Genomic DNA, 15,970 nt, shown 5'->3' on the forward strand with positions numbered 1-15,970 from the left:
TCCGAGCTGACTTGGGAGCCGGAGTCAGAGATGCGTGAGCAGTATCCCGAGTTATTTGCTGAGCGAGACTTTTAGGACGAAGTCTGATCTGAGTGGGGGAGAATTGTAGCATCTTGTTCCCATGTATACTAATTCATGTTGTATTTCTTTAATTGTGTGAGGTGACTCGACGAGTTGGTGCTTAGACTCGTTGAGTCTGGCCGCGACTAGATGACATGGTTAATGAGGGGACTCGCCGAGTCAGAGCTGACGGAAGCAACCCTAATTTCTCGGGTTTGGGACCTATTTAAAGGACCTTATGGCCTTCATTTGCGGCTACCAGTTCATAGAGAGAAACCCCAGAGTGTGTGAGCATTTTGAGAGAGAAAGGAAGCCCTTCTTGACCTTTGTGGTGTCGTTTATCAAGAAGAAGGAGGTCCTAGCCTGGGGGAAGCAAAGAAGTTTGCTATTTTGTGGATTTGGGGCTAAGATCATCACATTTGAGGTACATTTCTATCTATCTTCTAATTCATGAAGTATAGATGGATTTAGGGTTTCATATGCTCTTGGTGGGATTGAATTGATGTCCAAATAGTCCTTTCTAGTGATGAGGCTTTGGATCTAGATCCATAAGGTCTAGAGAGCCTTACTCATCCAACTTTATAAAGAGCAATGGAGGTCATGACCTTGGGTTAAGGAAATTGGAGATAAATTGTAACAGCCCGGAATTTCAAGTATTGTAATAATTATGATTTTGGGGGTGTTTTAAGAGGGGACTCGGCGAGTCGGAGCCTAGACTCGCCGAGTAGGATCGCAGACCGGGTTACGGGTTCGCGACTGGACTCGACGAGTCCAGATATGGACTCGGCGAGTCTACGCTGTTTGGCGAAAACCCTAACCGTTCAGGTTTGGGATGTATAAGAGGCACTTGTAGGCCGTCATTGTCCGTCTTTAGTCGACTGAGAAGAACCCTAAATCGATTGGGTGCATCTGGAGCAAAGTTAAGATCCATTGTTGATCTTGGAAGAGTTGTTGTGCAAGGAAGAGAAGGGCTTGGCTAAAGGAACATCAAGGGAGTCACGTTCTGAGGATTTGGGGACACAGAGGGCACATTATTCAGGTAAGAATTCGAGTTATGCTCTGCTATGTTGATGTGTTTATGGAATTAGGGTTTGTGGAACCCTTTTGTGATTAGATTGAATGCTACCCTAGTCCCCCAAACGACTATAACCCTGTATTAGGACCTTAGAGGTCCAGAAGGTCCCATGCTTCTGTATTTCGGGACAATACTTATCTCAGGAAGCAGTTTGATCGACTGCATGGCATGGACTCGACGAGTCTGATGAACAGACTCGGCGAGTAGCTTGAAGAATAACTGGGACTCGTCGAGTTGTTCTTCAGACTCGGCGAGTTGAGTCGGGTGGCCCCGCGATTCTTCCAGGAGGAACTCGTCGAGTAAAGAGGGGATACTCGACGTGTAGAAAAGGAATCTTAAGGAATCGGTGAGTCAAGGGCGAGTGGACTCAGAGTCGTTGAACTCGGCGAGTCTTGGGGTGACTCGGCGAGTTAGGTCGCGGGTTAATTGAAGTTCTGAGTATGGGGACTCGGCGAGTCGTAGGGTTGACTCGACGAGTAGGGTCAGTCAGGGGTTGACTTTGATCTTGTCTTTGACCAAGGATTTACCAGTGGTTCCAGGGGTATTTTGGTAATTGTTGTTATTGTTTGAGTTCAGTGCATTGGTGACTGTCCAGAGGTGGAGATCGTATCAGTGATCGGAGCAGCTTGAGCTATCTGTTCAGTCGGCAGTTTCGAGGTGAGTTATCCTCACTATATCGCTAGGGTTTATGGCACCAAGGCTGACCCTTTTTACCGGATGGAAATCCGGGTAGTTGTCATTATATGTTACAGGCCGGAAGGCATTACTATGTGGACCGGAAGGTCATGGCCTGGAAAGGCGTATGTATGCATTTAGTATGTTGACTGATTCATAGGGTAATGTTATGATAGTGACCGGCTAGACCGGTATCTTGTTAGAGTAATGCTATGATATGTGATCTGTTGATCGATTGTTGTCTATGAACTGCTATATGATTGTTTGTTATTTTATATATGCATTTTATGCTTAAGGGCCGGAAGGCAATATGTTATGGGCCGGAAGGCGATCTGTTATGGGCCGGAAGGCAATATGTTATGGGCCGGAAGGCGATTATGTTGTGTGATGGACCGAAAGGTCGGCGTGGGTAGGACCGGAAGGTTTACCCAGCAGGGACGGAAGTCCCCTGAGACACATGGACCGGAAGGTCAGGGCCTGGAAAGGCGTGTATGTGGTTGGTATTCTGGGGGTATCTCACTAAGCTTTTGGGCTTACAGTTGTGGTTTTATGTTTCAGGTTCTCAAGAGTCTGTGGCAAGGCAAAGGCGTGATCGTACCGTTCCACGCGTTGGTGTTTTATGATATGAACCTGGGAAATTACTCTGTTTAATAATGTATTGAAAACCTTTTTGGAACCATGTTAATAAAATGGGTGATTTTGAAAAAGTTTTAATTGTTTTGAAATTTTGGATGTTACAAGTTGGTATCAGAGCCTTGGTTTGAGTGAATTGGGGAAACATTCGTGTGACTCCAGTCTCAAATCGAGGAGGATTTTAAAAAGAGAAATTAAAATGGTTTTCAAAATTTAGTAAAAGGAGGACGCGGAGGTACGATCAGCCGGAGCCAGTAAGTAACCCCAAGATACCATACGTGATATTTGTTTTATTGAGCTTGATAGAACAACATGCTAGAGTTAGGCTAGGGATCTTCAGGAATTCGTGATAATGTTGCCTGATTTGTGATGCCTGTAGCCTAGGGTCCCTTATGGGATATTCTCAGTATTCCTCTAGTGGTGAGGGTTGATAGTTGTTATGCATGTTCCCTAGGGTATTGTGGTAGTACTTCATACAAATATGAGTAGGTGTGGAAGGTAGTATGGGCCCGTACTACTGAAAGCACAGGACCCATACGCGTATCAGGGAAACCATGGTCTCTAGGGTAGGGTTGCGAGAGTTGGATCCCAGGATTGTGGGAAGTGTCTGAGATTGGTAGGGTGCCTTTAGTATAGAGATTTTGAGGCATGATGATAGTGGATCCGGATCAGGATCGGGAGCGGGGGAGTGAGTTCCAGGTGAATCGGTGCCGTCGGAGGTTATCGATCGGACGAGCACGAGCGAGCGGGATGCGAGGATTAGCGAGATCCTGCGTGATGAGGTTGCTGCATTGTTACGGGCTGAGTCGCCAGAATTGTTTGGGTCGATCAGGACCGCCATGGTTGAGTAGTTTGATGAGCGATATGCGGCTCTCGCAGAGACGGCTGCCGCGGCAGTTACAGCAGCTGTAGCAACGGCAAAGAGAGGAGCTAGTCGGGGTTTTCAGTATCGGGACTTCTATTATGCGAAGCCTCCCACATTCGATGGAGTTCAGGACCCGATTGTTGCTATGAGATGGTTATCAGACGTGGAGGGGTGTTTCTCCACGAGTTTATGCCCTGCTGATCAGAGGGCGAGGTGTGCTCTGGACCTATTGGTGGAGATTGACCATGGGGTCATATTCCGACGCGCAGAGGGCTGCGGTTTCAGGGGATCAGTTAGAGAGATGTTCAGTACTCACTATGTTCCACGAGATGAGAGGGAGAGATTTGCTCGGGAGTTCCTTGAGCTGAAGCAGGATTTGGAGTCGGTGACTAAGATCACCAGGATGTTTATTGAGAGGGCGATGTTTTGCCCTGAGTTCGCTTCGGAGCAGGCTCAGATGTCCTGATATCTGAGTATGCTCAAGAGGGATATCAGACAGTTCGTGTCTGCGCAGGGGTGTGAGACCTTGTTGGAGTCGCAGGAGGCCGCCATGTGGCGTGAGTTAGAGGTTGAGTTGCAGTTGCGTGAGCTGAGGCAGGCCCCGATGCAGTTGCAGTCGGCGCCGAAACGGTCCAGGACCGTAGATGTTAGAATGGGGGATCGGAGCGGCCACACTTGTGGGAAGTGTGGGAGGGGTTACACCGGAGCTTGCTGGTCTGGTGGTGCATGCCGCAAGTGCAGAAAGGAGGGGCACGGTGCACGGGATTGTCGGCAGTCAGTGCCAATTCGGGATTTGAGGATTTGTTATCAGTGTCGGCAGGTTGGACATTTGAGGGTCAACTGTCCACAGCTTTCTGCAGGACCGGTGCAGGCTCTAGCACCGGCCACCTTGAGGAGTTCAGGAGGAGGACAGGATGGAGCGGAGCCCCAAGGGCTCAGGGTCGTGCTTATCGGCTTGCGGCAGAGGGAGACGGAGCAGTGCCGGAGGCAGCTGCGGGTATGATGCTTTCTTGATGTCTGGGTTGTCTTGCATTGATTGTGGCGTATTGGTTGTGCTGGTATCTTGTGTGGATTTCGATGCGGTATTCGTTGTTTCGCGGGTTGGGCATGGTTATGGATTGGTGCTTCAGGTTTTCGCTTTGGCATTCGTTGTTCCCTGATGGTTTGGTATGGTTATAGTTTGGTGTTTTGGTGCCGGTAGCCTTGTGCGGTTTTCGATGTGGTATTCATCCTTTGGCAGGTTGTGGGTTTGGTTACGGGTTATTGTTGGGAATTCCGTTGGTTATCGTTCGTGAGGGTTGTTAGTGGAGATGCGGCACTGGGTTGAATGTCGGGTAGCATCTGCAGTCGTAGAGTGGATAATTGAAAGACCGGATTCTTTTGAGTGGATTGATCAGGGAGGAGATGTGTTTTGCTGAGGGTTGCTTATGCTTGTGGGAAGCAGTCAGTGGGTAAATGTTCTCTTTGTGCAGGATTGTTCTGAAAGGTTGTTAATGACGATCGGTGGCAGTTAGTCTGTGCTTTAGTGGGGGAGAATTAGAGAATTCTCTGGGAGATCGATGAGTATGTGAGGGTGCTTAGCTGTTGGGATTCAGCAGTGTTTGTCAGCTCAGAGTATAGGCCGACGAGAGCGAGTGTCGGGTATGCGGGGCGGGATACAGACCTAGGGCATTTGATTGTGGAGGCCTGAGAGAAGGGCCGGGATCAAGCTTGAGTAAGTAACCGGGGTTATGCGATCAGAGTATTGGTATGTTTGAGGTACGTGATGGGTTGTACTGCATTAATCCCACGGGATTGTGTTGTGCATGTTTCTAGAGCTGGAACCGGAAGGTTCCCAGAGTTAGAACCTGAGGGTTTGCAGAGTTTGGGTGTACGGACCCACAGAGATATAGCCTCGAGTGGCTAGTATGTGTTATGAGAGTCGGTCCAGTCATGCTGGAGACTCTGTTGGTATTGCTGGATCAGTTTGAGATTGCGGATCGTGTATGTTGCAGTGTGATTGCATTGGAAGGTCTGGCCCCGGGTTAGTGATCTTGTTTAGCTGAGGCAGTGATTTTGATGAGTGGAGAGAGTGCATGGGATTGAGAGCCCCTGGAATGAGAACCAGAGTATGTGAATAGCGGTTACGCAAAAAGGGTGGTGTCGCTTGGGGCAAGCACCGTGGCACCGGTTGGAGTGGCATTATGGCCAAGAGGGTCCCTTGGAAGGAAAAGAGAAAGGTGTGTAACTCCGAAGGGGAGTGCAAGTTCACGACAATGAAAGCTGCAGAGCAGAGTTATGGTTAGAGTATTTCGAGTATGGCTTCGAGCATCGTGTTCGCAGCATCGAAGTAGGAACCCATCCGGTTCGGGGATGTCTGTTGAGGCTCAGAAGGGATGCAGGGGGAGAGAGAATCTTAAATTCTCAGTGTGATTCTGATCAGAGTGTAGGGTGGATGTAGTGGTTCATCTTGGGAGGTGTTCGAGGATATCATCAGTGTATCAGGTCTTCCAACCTGCGGGTGTTGGGGCTAGTTCAGCATATGTATCTGATGGCAAGAGGAGAACTTGTGAGAGTTGCTCTGAGAGTGAGAATGGATCTCTCAGTCGGTCCGGAATGGACAAAGTGGGCTTTGGATCGGGGATCCGGTGGTTCATGGTTTCCTAACCCTTATGGGTCGAGTGATCGTTGAGATTTAGAGCAGAGTTGCATCTTGGGTAATTTTCGGTTACAGAGAGTGATGTGCAGTGCAGAGATCGTGCTCCAGTCGACAGAGCAGATTCGACAGAGCCGACAGGGAAAGTTATGCAGACAGACGCCGGTCCGAGCTTGAGTTTGAGGTCGGCGACCTCGTACTCCTGAAGGCCTCTCCTTGGAAATGAGTGATTCGCTTCAGGAAGAGAGGCAAGTTGGGGCCCCGGTACATTGGGCCATTTCGGGTGATTGCAAGGATAGGACGGGTAGCCTATCGATTGGAGTTGCCAGCGGAGTTGGGACAGATCCACGACACCTTTCATGTGTCGCAATTGAGGAAGTCCTTAGCCGATGAGTCGGCAGTGGTTCCATTAGAGGATATTCAGGTGGATGCGAGCCGAATTATGCTGAGAGACCAGTGGCCATCAGGGATCGGAAGATCAAGGTTCTGAGGAACAAGGAGGTACCTCTGGTATTGGTTCAGTGGCAACATCGGAAGGGATCGGAAATGACTTGGGAGCCGGAACGTGAGATGCGGGAGCAGCATCCGAAACTATTTTCAGAGTGAGACTTCGAGGGCGAAGTCTAATCCTAGTGGGGGAGAATTGTAACAGCCCGGAATTTCAAGTATTGTAATAATTATGATTTTGGGGGTGTTTTAAGAGGGGACTCGGCGAGTCGGAGCCTAGACTCGCCAAGTAGGATCGCAGACCGGGTTACGGGTTCGCGACTGGACTCGACGAGTCCAGATATGGACTCGGCGAGTCTGCGCTGTTTAGCGAAAACCCTAACCGTTTAGGTTTGGTATGTATAAGAGGCACTTGTAGGCCGTCATTGTCCGTCTTTAGTCGACTGAGAAGAACCCTAAATCGATTGGGTGCATCTGGAGCAAAGTTAAGAGCCATTGTTGATCTTGGAAGAGTTGTTGTGCAAGGAAGAGAAGGGCTTGGCTAAAGGAACAGCAAGGGAGTCACGTTCTGAGGATTTGGGGACACAGAGGGCACATTATTCAGGTAAGAATTCGAGTTATGCTCTGCTATGTTGATGTGTTTATGGAATTAGGGTTTGTGGAACCCTTTTGTGATTAGATTGAATGCTACCCTAGTCCCCCAAACGACTATAACCCTGTATTAGGACCTTAGAGGTCCAGAAGGTCCCATGCTTGTGTATTTCGGGACAATACTTATCTCAGGAAGCAGTTTGATCGACTGCATGGCATAGACTCGACGAGTCTGATGAACAGACTCGGCGAGTAGCTTGAAGAATAACTGGGACTCGTCGAGTTGTTCTTCAGACTCGTCGAGTTGAGTCGGGGTGGCCCCGCGATTCTTCCAGGAGGAACTCGTCGAGTAAAGAGGGGATACTCGACGTGTAGAAAAGGAATCTTAAGGAATCGGTGAGTCAAGGGCGAGTGGACTCAGAGTCGTTGAACTCGGCGAGTCTTGGGGTGACTCGGCGAGTTAGGTCGCGGGTTAATTGAAGTTCTGAGTATGGGGACTCGGCGAGTCGTAGGGTTGACTCGACGAGTAGGGTCAGTCAGGGGTTGACTTTGATCTTGTCTTTGACCAAGGATTTACCAGTGGTTCCAGGGGTATTTTGGTAATTGTTGTTATTGTTTGAGTTCAGTGCATTGGTGACTGTCCAGAGGTGGAGATCGTATCAGTGATCGGAGCAGCTTGAGCTATCTGTTCAGTCGGCAGTTTCGAGGTGAGTTATCCTCACTATATCGCTAGGGTTTATGGCACCAAGGCCGACCCTTTTTACCGGATGGAAATCCGGGTAGTTGTCATTATATGTTACAGGCCGGAAGGCATTACTATGTGGACCGGAAGGTCATGGCCTGGAAAGGCGTATGTATGCATTTAGTATGTTGACTGATTCATAGGGTAATGTTATGATAGTGACCGGCTAGACCGGTATCTTGTTAGAGTAATGCTATGATATGTGATCTGTTGATCGATTGTTGTCTATGAACTGCTATATGATTGTTTGTTATTTATATATGCATTTTATGCTTAAGGGCCGGAAGGCAATATGTTATGGGCCGGAAGGCGATATGTTATGGGCCGGAAGGCAATATGTTATGGGCCGGAAGGCGATTATGTTGTGTGATGGACCAAAAGGTCGGCGTGGGTAGGACCGGAAGGTTTACCCAGCAGGGACGAAAGTCCCCTGAGACACATGGACCGGAAGGTCAGGGCCTGGAAAGGCGTGTATGTGGTTGGTATTCTGGGGGTATCTCACTAAGCTTTCGGGCTTACAGTTGTGGTTTTATGTTTCAGGTTCTCAAGAGTCTGTGGCAAGGCAAAGGCGTAATCGTACCGTTCCACGCGTTGGTGTTTTATGATATGAACCTGGGAAATTACTCTATTTAATAATGTATTGAAAACCTTTTTGCAACCATGTTAATAAAATGGGTGATTTTGAAAAGTTTTAATTGTTTTGAAATTTTGGATGTTACATAAATCATCATATATGATCATTTTAACGTTGCATGTGCATCAAGATAGAGACTATACGTGATTATTGAGCTTGGGAAGGCTAGATCTAAGTATTAGAGGAATAGATCTAACCTCAGGAGGTCATTTCTGTTGAACATGGCTCGAACTCGCCAAGTCCCAAGAGAAGGCTCGATGAGTAGTCAATATGGTGGTTAAATAAAAGTGTTTTTATTTACGCTCAAAAGTTTTGGGACCATATAGGATTGAGTATTATTATTGTTTTTCACTTTGCATGGTTTGACTTCCAGAATAACTAGGTTATTCAAACATCCACAGTCGGTTATACGTTGGGAGTAAGTATGAAGGAAGATTGTCATGAATTAGTGTGTGGATTGTCTAAAGTGTATTAGACATAAGCAAAGGTTTGCAACGACGTTCGTGAGTGCTTATGAATAAGATTTGAGCATTGGATTAAACCCACACTCACGTGAATCACTTTATGGATTTTATCACGAGTGATTGTAAGACGATAACGTCTTATATTCTGGAAACCAAGATGTGTGAGTTGTTACTTGCTGATCGGTTGCACATTGATAATAAGTAAACGCACCAGTAACATGGTGTTATAAAACTTATTGTTGTGTGTGATTTGATGAGTGAGTGCAAGCGAGCATTTGAGTCGAAGTTTATCCACACCTTTTACCCAAAGTGGGATAAAAGCGATATCTATGGGCACTCGATGATTTAGTGATGACAAACTTAAATGCACGGCTGGGCTAGGACTAATTTGATTTGTTTAATTGGCCAGTCGTCGTAAATCGGAAATCGGGAAACAACACATAGACTGAGAGAATGTTTTCAATCCATGTCTCACGTTTATACGATATCTAGAGTGGAGGAATATATGATCAATTATCTAGAGGACACGCTTCTAATAAGATCAGAGTTGACATCGGCTTTTGAAAGCTACGATTGTTGATCAGGTTCTGAAGTTATGTAGAATAGTTATTAGACTTATCCAAGAGGGAGACTATTGGATTAGTGTCTAAGTCCATAACTATTTTGGTATATACTTGACCCGATTATGAGCATGGTCCTTTTGGGTTGCCTTCACCATAGCAATATGTCGGATGAATTAAGGAGAGAAAGGATTAATTATGATTTATTAATATATTATGAGAATAATATATTAAAGGAGAAATCATAATGTTTAATTAATATTAGTCAAGAATTAATTTTGTGGCTAAAAGAGATTAATTAAACGTAGGGGACTGGAACTATAATTATAAGATAATGACAATTGGGCTATGGATCACCTAATAATATATAGGTTGGATGAAATCTTTGGGAAGCCCATAAGGAATTCATCCCAAGGATATGTTAAAGGAGTCCATGGGCTGCTTAGGGCTTAAGCAGTCAGATTAGGGTTTCCTAAGTTCAAAACCCTAATATCCAACATATATAAGGAACCCTTATGGCTCCAAAAACACGGTGGATACTTCCTTTAGGGGTTCCAGTTGTTTTTGGTGCCTCCCCTCTCTTCCCTCTTCATCCAAGTTGCTTAGTGGGTTTGTGACTCCGTTAGAGGTGCAACACTTGAGGCACTAAGCTTTCTGAAGCCAATCAAAGCAAGGAATTGATTGTTATTTCTATATAACAATCAAAGGTAATTCTCCAAACCCTAATTCAGTTTATAATATCTTAGATCTAGGGTTTATGGTTTTGGATAATCAATTGCATGTTCATTAGACAAACTAGATCTGAAGCATTAGGGTTTGCATGTACACCATAGGAATGATGTAGTGCTCAAAAACCCATCACCTTGGTCTCCTTGACCCATGGTCAAGTTTGTCCTCGGCTCAATTCTAGCATGGGCGAAAGAAGTGCCCTGCGTCTCGGAATGTGTTTGAAGTGTATGGGTGACTAAAAGGAGAATGGAGTGCAACTCCTCAGGAGAAAAAATATGTAATCGGGAAGCCCTAGAGACCTTAGGGAATGAACCAGTTCCATCCCTTTGGAAGTGAGATGGGGGTGAGTCTCCACATTCAGATGAAGCAGACATACTTTCTATGTTTGAGTGGTATTCGATGGTTGTACAGAATGGGTTTGCGGCAACCCCAATAACTATCAGAACCTTTTGAGAGGCTGCGGTATGAGTCAGGTCACGCATATGGTCAGTAGGTTGGGTTTTCTAATTTCTTGAGTATTTCAATGGGAGCGTCATCATCATCAGAGTCATCCGAGTCATGCATTAGTGTTGGATAAGGTGTCTAAGTCCATAACTATTTCGGGCTTGTACTTGACCCGACCCGGCATGGTCCATTTGGGTTGCATGGCACCATGCAATTGGATAGACTAAATGAGAGAAATAACACTTGGAGATTATTAATATATTATAAGTTCTAATATATTAATAATATTATTTAATTAGTTGATCAAAGAATTAATTTGGAATTAATTAAGTGATCAAAGGATAACTAATTAAATATATGGGTTCATATCTTGTATAGTGGGCTAAAAGGCTCCATGGATTATCAAGTTGGGTTCTACCCATAGGATGCTCCATGGATGCTCCATGGGAGTTACAAACCCATGGGTCATGGAAATGAAGAGTCATGACACATTAGGGTTTACATGGTGTAACCCTAGATGTGTCAACACTATATAAGGATCTCATTCTCCACCAAAATCGGCTAGACATAAGAAACTAGAGGGCTTGGCCGATTTTGAGAAGTGTGTGTTATCTCAAGAGTCTTTCCAAGAGCATTTGGTGTTGTGTGAAGCATTTGAGGCATCACACTTGGGGTGCTAGGCTCACAAGGTTTAAAGGAACACAAGCAACAACAAGGTAAGTTATTCTATCTATGATTCAAGTTAAAATTGTTCCCCATGTATGCTAGATAGGAATATAACCTTGGAATTCAACTTTGCATGATAATTAGACAAACATAGATCCAAGGTTATTAGGGTTGCATGTACACTTAGGAAGTGTTAGAATGCTCAAAACCCATCAATTAGTTCCATGGAAAGAGAATGAGCTCAGTTGTGATCGGTTGCATCATTAGAAAGAGAAAGCTGTATAAGTTTCCTTTTTCTGGAGGGGTCATTGTTCTTGGGAGCATCCTTCTTTGTGTATTGTGTTTCTTACTCATGTTGCGGGGGCCTTGGTTAGCAGAAGCTATCTTTTTACATCTTTGAGACAAATAAATGTTTGATAGAGTAGTGGAAGAAGGAGTTGCGATACTACCAGGGTTAATGGGTGCGGTTGTGGCTTGAATATGTTGACTAGGTAGAGGCGAGTTAGAAAGGTATGGGTCAATACCTTCCGTTGCCTCTATATGGTCCGATACTTCTCTGGTTGAAAGACCAAGAGTGGATAGAATGTGGACTGGTAGTCGTCTAGTAGGTCCAAAAATAGATTGATCTTTGGAGGGATTGTACCTTTTGAGATCTTTGGTGATGAAAAGGTTGATGTCATTGCCCATGCTCAGCTTTGCATCCGCATGAAGATCCAAGATATAGAGAGACCAGAATCTTGCAAAAGTGAGCTCGGTAGGATGTTCTCTTGGGCTTTCGGTTGGAATGTATTGCAGGAAATCATCCAAAAGAATCTGACTGATATTGACATCGTTGCCAATGAATATGCTCCATACTAGTTCCAACAGCTTGAGATCCATATTGTCAGTGCCTCCGGTTCGTCCAGATCACGAAATGGCAAACAAATTGCCAAACTGCAGGCAACTGATTTTTCTTGAACTCACCGATTCCCTTAATCTTCTTTTGGTAACCCATTTGGTAGAGAGAAGAGATGATGTCAGTCATGCATGGAATGGTAAAATTGGTTGAAGGATGAACCAACAGATTGATTGACATGAGAAACTTTTCTTGATTAAAAATGAAAAGAGAGTCATTCACCAGATTTAAATGTACTTCTTGAGGGTTGTGGATAGGGTGGTAGGTAGAGAAAGCACACTTGAAGAGTGTTGATTGAGGTGCTACATCAGTGAAGGTGTCAAAAGAGCCAAACAATGGGTGATTTTTAAGGAACTTGATCATTAGCTTGATTGAGTCATTGTAGAACGGTTGTTCATTGAAAACTGCCCTAAAATTGATTGAGGGAATGGTCGGCATTTGATTTCTTGTTTCAGAGTTTGAACCCGTTGGTTGAACAGAAGCAGATGCCTTGGATTGTTTCTTGGAAACATTTGACTTCACCATTTTGAAAAAAAGGATTTCAAGAACTTGCTGTAAATTGTAAGCAAGGAGATGAAGAAGAAGAAGATTGTCTGAGAGTAATCAGAAAGCGTAAAGCTTTCTTGGGTAAGAAAGAAAAGTTTTTATAGTGGCGGATTCGAAAATTTATTCATTTTACCCTAACAGTAATTGAATAAAGATAAAATGTTTGGTTGTTTTTGTTTTAATTAGGATATTAATCCCAGCCACTCAAGATTTAACAAAAAGATTTTTTTGTTTTTTTATTTTTTTATTTTTGAAAAAGAAATGGAGCATTAAATGATGTGGCAGACCCTATTGCCCCACGTCTGAAGAACGTGTGATGAGGGGGTCGATCCGTTGTATAAAATAGAAGTTGAAATGGATTTGACGTGTTTGGAGTAGTGGGAAGGGATAGTTTAAGGAAAAAAAGATTTCTTAAAAGATTTCTTTTATGGAAAAATTGTTCCTTTTGTCATCATACCCAAAATAGGTCTGATACAGATATATGTAAAACTGAGACGATGGTGTGCTGCAAAAAGAATGTTTTATTTGAGAATATTTTTCTTATTTAATGAAGGATCACTAAATAGCACACATTGTTCCAAAAATTTTTGATTTTTTTTAAGAATGCAGTTAATAAAACTGCGGATCCAGCAACTATTGCGGATAGTGAACTGACTGCGGGTTGAACTTCGTCATTGCGGATGGATTGATGAGCAACTGTGATATCTCAACTGAGGGAAAACACTTTGAGAAAGATCAGTAATAACAAACAATAAGGATCACTGAAAAATAGATATGATATATGGTTGCGGTACATGAGATAGACTGCGGTACAACGAATATACTGTAGTCCATGGATATACTGAAACCATGTATTATACATATATTTCAACTAGGACCGTAATCAGAGACCAAGAGAGGTCTGCGGTGCCTATCAATTCAAGAAGAATTCTGGATCCGGATTCATCATTACTAACATTTGTAAGATATTGTTGAGTTTTGTTGAGTCAAGTGCTTTTGTGAAGACATCAGTAATTTCTTCGTTAGTGTTGACAAAAATTAGTTCAATATTACCTTTCAAGATGTGGTCTTTCATGAAGTGATACCGTAGTTCAATGTGCTTAGTCTTCGAGTGATGAATCGGATTGTGAGAGATTGCTATGGCAGTTTCAGAGTCACAATAAATCGGTATCCGCAACATTCGGTATCTGTAGTCCATGAGTTGAGTTTTCATCCATAGAACTTGAGAACAACAGCAGGCTGCGGCCACATATTCAGCTTTTGTGATAGATAGAGATACACAACTTTGTTTTCTTGAAGACCAGCTGACAAGTCTTCCACCCAAAAAATTGACATCCACCAGAAGTACTGTTGCGATCTAATCGACATCCGACATGATCCGCATCAGTAAACGCTTGTAGGCTGAAGTCATTCCCTGCGGGATACCAAAGACCAAGATCTTTACTCCCCTTTAAGTATCTCCGAATTTGCTTAGTTGCGGTCATGTGAGACACTTTCAAATCAGACTGATACCTTGCACATACGCCAGTTCCAAAGACAATATCCGGTCGACTTGCAGTGAGGTACATCAATGAGCCAATTATCCCTCGATAAGTTTTGTGATCTACTGGTCTGCCAGAAGGATCAGCAGAGATTTTATATCCAAAGGCCATGGTGACCTTGGCTGAGGAACAATTATCCATTGAGTATTTCTTTAGCAGCTCAGAGGTGTAATTTCCTTGATGGATGAAGATCCCGTGAGGAATCTGTTTAATTTGAAGTCCTATAAAGAAGTTAATCTCTCTATTCATGCTCATATGAAATTTGTTAGTCATGAGCTTAGCAAAATCATCCACCATCCCATGATCTGTAGATCCGAAGATGATATTATCCACATATATTTTTACGAGCATAAGGTGATTACCGTTACCTTTTCTAAACAAAGTGGGATCAATCACTCCTCTCTTTTAGCCAGACGTGACAAGAAACTTAGAGAGAGTCTCATACCACGCCCTTGAGGCTTGCTTTAGACCGTAAACTGCTTTCTTGAGCTTATAGCAATGATCTTGGAATTCAAGACATTCAAAGCCTTGAGGTTGCTGAAGATACACCTCCTCTTTCAATTCGCCATTGAGGAAAGCACTCTTGATATCCATTTGATGTACTTTAATGTTTTTTTGAGCTGCATACACTAGAAAGATGCGGATGGCTTCCATTCTGGCTACGGGTGCATATGTTTCATCATAGTCAAGTCCTTCTAGTTAACTATACCCTTTGGCAACTAACCTTGCCTAGTTTTTTACTACAACACCAGATTCATCGAGCTTGTTCTTTTACACCCATCTGGTGCCAACAATGGTGTGACCTTGCGGTTTTGGCACGAGTTGCCACACACTGTTTTGTTCAAATTCTGCTAGCTCTTCTTGCATCGCCGCAATCTAGTCGGGCTCTAGTAACACTTCTTTGATTGTCCGGGGTTCGACCGAAGACATGAATGCTGCATAGTGGCAGTGACCAGTTAAGTCTTCTGAAGATCTGTTTTGAACACCTGCTGATGGGTTGCCAATGATCTGACCCAGTGGGTGATCTCTCATCCATACGTGAAGACGGGGTTGAAGATGATCAGAAGCTGCGGTAGAAGGAATATCTTCAATGTTAGATGACTTTGTGGCAGGGAACGGCAGTTCCCCCTGGACTTGAGAATAGCCTGCGGAGTTATCTTGGACTGTTGAAGTGAGATTGTCATTGTTTTGAGTAGTTTGACGTTCCCCCTAGGCTGTGTTGGATTAGTGTCTAAGTCCATAACTATTTTGGTATGTAGTTGACCCGATGATGCATGGTCCTTTTGGGTTGCCTTCACCAAAGCAACTTGATAGGATGAATTATGGAGAGAAAGGATTAAATATGATTTATTAATATATTATGGGAATAATATATTAAAGGAGAAATCATATTGTTTAATTAATATTAGTCAAGAATTAATTAGTAATTAGTTTCGTGACTAAAAGAGATTAATTAAACTTAAGGGACTGGAATTGTAATTATAAGATGGTTGCAATTTGGGCTATGTATTTCCTTATATTAAAGGAGTGGACGAATTCTATGGGGAAACCCATGAGAAATCGTCCAAGCCCTTTAGGAAAGGAATCCATGGGTTGCTTAGGGCTTAAGCATCCAAATTAGGGTTTCCTTGTTAGATAACCCTAATAGCCTCACTATATATACTACCCTTAAGGCTCAAAAACGTGGCTAAGCTTCTTGCTAGGGTTTGTGGACGTTTTTGGTAGCCTCCATCCTCTCTCCTCTTCATCCTCTTGCTTATGGTGTTTG

This window comes from Lactuca sativa, chromosome 8 (assembly GCF_002870075.4).
Source record: "Lactuca sativa cultivar Salinas chromosome 8, Lsat_Salinas_v11, whole genome shotgun sequence".
NCBI lineage: Eukaryota > Viridiplantae > Streptophyta > Magnoliopsida > Asterales > Asteraceae > Lactuca > Lactuca sativa.